The sequence below is a fragment of the Chenopodium album genome, chromosome 11 (genome assembly GCF_948465745.1).
Source record: "Chenopodium album chromosome 11, dcCheAlbu1.1, whole genome shotgun sequence".
In the NCBI taxonomy this organism is placed as follows: domain Eukaryota; kingdom Viridiplantae; phylum Streptophyta; class Magnoliopsida; order Caryophyllales; family Amaranthaceae; genus Chenopodium; species Chenopodium album.
In genome coordinates, this window is record NC_137844.1 from 30081984 (window position 1) to 30087052 (window position 5069).

The 5069-nt window shown below is 40.8% G+C and overlaps 1 non-coding gene across 1 annotated transcript; it reads right to left on the reverse strand.

The window, feature by feature from the left end:
* Window positions 1-606: 606 nt before the first annotated feature.
* On the reverse strand, window positions 607-712 carry LOC145569543 (small nucleolar RNA R71). Its single transcript, XR_014096139.1, has one exon. It is a non-coding gene; the product is annotated as a small nucleolar RNA R71 (small nucleolar RNA).
* Between the last annotated feature and the right edge of the window lie 4357 nt (window positions 713-5069).

Below are 5069 nucleotides of genomic sequence, written 5' to 3' on the forward strand. Positions count from 1 at the left end.
CACCTTTAATTGAAAATACAAAAATGTTTTCTATTAGGCTATATTTGTAGCCGTGCTACTAACCATTTCTTTTGAGATTTTATGCATAGAGCACTAGATCATTCACTAGTGCCATTTGATCCGGAAATTGAGAGAACTATTGCAAGGTTGAGGGGTGCTAGTCGATCTTTGAGCCCTATCATTTCAGTGAAGAGGAACCACAACAAGAAGAACAAGCAAGAATGGGAGAAAATCCGAGAGTTGCATTGAAAGAATTGGGGATTCCCGGTGCATATAGATTTGAGAGTGGGATTGCTCCACCTACAACACCGGCAAATGATTTTGAAATAAGACCGGCAATGATCACTTTGATAGAGAGGCGACAATTTAGTGGGGCCAAGCATGAAAGCCCACTAAACCATCTCAAGGAGTTCGAAAAATATTGCAATACTATCAAGGTGAACGGAATTTCCCATGAATTCATATGCCTCAAGCTCTTTCCCTTTTCTCTCATATGGCGTGCTTTGGAATGGCTAGACAAGGAGGTTAAGACGAATTATCTAAGGACATGGGACGAGGTTACCAAGGAATTTCTATCCCGTTTCTATCCTCAAAAGAAAACGGCGGAGGCTAGAGCTTTGATTCAAGGTTTCAAGCAAAAGCCAAGTGAGAGCCTCTATGAAGCATGGGAGAGATACAAAGAGTATCAAAGAGAATGTCCTCATCACGGAATTCCAACCTATTAAATCATTCAAATCTTCTATGGAGGCCTTATCCCTCAAGGAAAATCATGTTTAGATGGAGGAGCCGGAGGTCCTAACATGAACAAAACGGAAGATGAAGTGGTGGACATAATTGAAGACGTAGTGAGGTATTATAGAGATTGGCAAGATGGAGAAAAAGAGTCAACTAGCAAGAGTAGCTCATTGGTGTACTCAGTTGATCATCTAAATTCAATCAACAATCTATCCTCACAAATGACAAACTTGGGGAAGGAGATGTCCGCTATCAAGGCAAAGTAGGAAAGTGGTACCTACCAAGTTTCAAGTCTTCCCTCCCAATCTAAGGGGAGAGGTATGTCTTCTAATTCCCAACCCCCTCATTCTTCTAATAACATGCCTAGTGGATGCTTATTTTGTGATGATTGTGGGTCATATGATCATGATGTTTCTAGTTGCCCTCATACATGTATGGATGTTTGTGATGATCAAGATGGAAATGTGAATGAGCATGTGAACTATGTGTCAAATAATCATGATTCTAGGTTTGAGAATCAAAGAGGTCAATGGAATAGGAATTACAACAATCATGGCAATTTTGACAACTATAACCAAGGTGGTGGTTATAGGAACCAAGGGAACCAAGGTTTTCGAGGTAACTATAACAATCAAGGTTATAGTAGCCAAAATCAAAACCAAAATTATGGTAATCAAAACCAAGGTTATGGGAATCATAATCAAGGTAGTGGTAACCATAATCAAGGTTATGGTCAAAATCAAAATAGGGGTAATTGGAACAATCAAGGTAGAGGCAATTTTTGAAATAAAGCTCAAAGAGGCCCTCCACCCGGATTTGCTCCAAAGGCCCAAAATGATAATTCCTATGTTCAATCCTCTTCTTCTTCACATTGAACAAATTCGGAAAAAATTATTGAAAATCAAACAAAGTTGTTGAACACTTACATGACCGTAAGTGATAAGAAATTTAATGAAATGATGACTCATAATAAGATGCTTGAAAACCAAATTTATCAACATGCTAATGCTTTGAAAGACCATGCTAGTCCTTCTTCTTTACCTTCCCAAGGCCTAGATCCTAAGAGACCGGTTAATGCTATTGTCACAAGGAGTGGTATGATTCTTGAGGAGAGTTTGCCTAGGTAGAGTGAGGCCAAAGAGGGCAGAAAAGAGGTTTTGGTTGAAGATGAGAGAGATGGTGCATCTTTGAGTGAGGTTGAGATTGAGAAGCCTAGTGAGGTGGGAGTGGAGAAAGAGATTGTGAAACCTAAGCTTCCTTATCCACAAAAATTCGTGAGATACAAGTTAGATGAACAATTTGGAAGATTCATTGACATGCTTAAGCAACTTCACCTTTCTCTACCATTTACCGAAGTCGTCACCCAAATGCCCAACTACGCAAAATTCCTCAAAGACATTTTGAGTGGTAGGAGGACTTGTGATGGTGTAGAGACGGTGAACTTGACCGAGAATTGTAGTGCTATCATAATGAACAAGATGCCACCTAAGCTAAAAGACCCCAGAAACTTTTCCATCCCTTGTGCCATTTATAAAATGCAAATTGAGAATGCCTTGTGTGACCTAGGAGCTAGCATGCCATACTCGGTGTACCAAAGGCTTGAGCTAGGGGACCTCTTACCTTCTAACATCACTTTGTAATTGGCCGATAGGTCAATTAAGTTTCCTAAGGGTAAGGTAGAGGATGTTCCTTTGAGGGTTGGGAAATTTGTTATTCCGGTAGATTTTGTTGTGCTTGAGATGGATGAAGATGCTAATATTCCTATCATTCTAGGGAGACCATTCCTTGCTACTTCGGGTGCTTTGATAGATGTGAAAAGTGATAAAATTTCGCTCAAAGTAGGGGATAAGGTGATAGAATTTCACTTGAATGATAGCATGAGGTATCCATGTTCTTCTTTAGAAAATTGTATGTTAATTGATTCTCTCGATCATGTTGTGTCTTCTATGCATGAGCAATTGCTCACTTCTAACGATGCTCTTGAGAATGTTTTGTTGAATAAGGAAAAGATAGGTACTCCTAACAAGGAGATGGTTTTGTATGAAGATGTCCTCAATAGAAGCTTTGAGGACGTTGAAGAGCAAATGTGTTTGAGCATTTTCAGCCAAGAAGCGTTGCAAGTGGCAACATCGAAGGAAGGTAAAGGTGTTCCAGTGGTTGAGCTCAAACCTCTTCCATCACACCATAGGTATGAATTTTGGGACCCAACTCCACTTTTCCCGTGATTGTTAGCTCTTCTTTGAGTGAGCATCAAGCTCAATAGTTGTGTGGTGTTTTGAAGAAGCACAAAAGTGCTTTGGGTTATACCATTGATGACCTCAAAGGTATAAGCCCTGCTTTATGTACACATCACATAACTCTTGAGGAGGGTGCTTTACCTTCTATTGAGAGGCAATGAAAGCTACACCCTCAAATGGGAGAGATAGTGAAGAAGGAGATCACCAAACTTTTGGATGTGGGAATCATATTCCCCATTTCTAGTTCTAGGCGGGTCTCTCCCGTTCACGTTGTCCCAAAGAAGGGAGGTATGACCGTCGTTGAGAAAGAGAAAGGTGAGCTCATTCCGACAAGGACGGTCACGGGATGGAGGATGTGTATAGACTATAGGCGTCTAAACACATCTACAAAGAAAGATCATTTACCCCTTCCTTTTATTGATCAAATGCTTGAAAGACTAACAAGGCACAAGTTCTATTGTTTTCATGATGGTTATTCGGGATTTTCCAAATCCTTATCCACCCGGATGACTAAGAGAAAACAACCTTCACTTGTCCATATGGTACATTTGCTTATAGGAGAATGCCGTTCGGCCTTTGCAATGCTCCCGCGACATTTCAAAGATGCATGATGATTATATTTGGAGATATGTTGGAAGAGGAGATGGAGGTTTTTATGGACGACTTCTCCGTAGGAGGTGTTTCATTTGAGGCATGCCTTGAAAACCTTGAAAAATGTTTTGCAAGGTGTGAGAAGGTGAACTTGGTCTTGAATTGGGAGAAATGTCACTTCATGGTGGAGGAAGGCATAGTCCTTGGCCACAAGATCTCTCACAAGGGGATAGAGGTGGATAAAGTTAAAATTGAAGTCATTGAAAAGCTTCCACCTCTGGTGAATGTAAAGGGAGTGAGATCTTTCTTAGGGCATGCCGAGTTTTGTAGAAGATTCATCAAGGATTTCTCACTCATTGCAAAGCCCCTCAATGATCTTCTTCAAAAAGATGCTGAGTTTGTGTTTGATGATAAGTGTTTGGAGGCATTCAATAAGTTGAAGAAAGCTCTAATCTCTACTCCTATTGTTCAAGGTCCAAGATGAGATTTACCATTTGAGTTGATGTGTGATGCAAGTGATTCGGCAATAGCAGGTGTCTTGGGTCAAAGAGTGGACAAGAAACTTCATGTGATCTATTATATGTCCAAGACTCTAAATGGAGCTCAACGGAATTAAACTACAACGGAGAAGGAATTCTTGGCTATAGTTCATGCTTTTGAGAAGTTCCGTTGTTATTTATTGGGTTCTAAAACCATTGTCTTCACGGATCATGCGGCTCTCAAGTATCTTTTGGCCAAGAAAGAGTCCAAGCCAAGGTTGATTCAGTGGGTTCTTGAGCTCCAAACCTTTGACATTGAGATTAGGGATAAAAGAGGAGTGGAAAATGTTGTGGGGGATCATCTTTCTCGTTTAGAAGATTCTCAAACTCATGATGATGGTTCTCAATTGAGGATAGGATGCTTGATGATTTCTTGTATGCTATTGAAGCAAAGGAGCTCCCATGGTTTGCCGATTTAGTGAACTTTCTTGCATGTGGGGAGTTTCCTCCTTCCTTTTCTAAGAACCAAAGAAAGAGGCTCAAGAGAGAGGCAAGGAATTATGTGTGGGATGATCCCATCTTATACAAGCGAGGGGTCGATGGGTTACTTAGACGTTGTGTGCCAAACGAAGAGGTGCCTAGTGTTTTGAAAATGTGCCATTCGGATCCAAGCGGGGGCCATATGGGTGTCTCTAAGACCGCCACTAACGTCCTTCAATGCGGTTTATGGTGGCCACATCTCTTTAAGGAATCATGGGGCTTTGTCAACACATGTGACCGATGTCAAAGAGTTGGGAACATCTCCAAGAGAAATGAAATGCCTCAACAATCCATACTTGAATTGGAAGTGTTTGATGTGTGGAGTATTGATTTTATGGGGCCATTTCCCTCATCTTTCGGAAATCAATATATTCTTGTGGCGGTCAATTACGTGTCTAAGTGGGTTGAGGCCATTACCTCCCCAACTAATGACCACAAGGTGGTTATGAAGTTGTTTAAGAAGATAATCTTTCCAAGATTTGGGGTA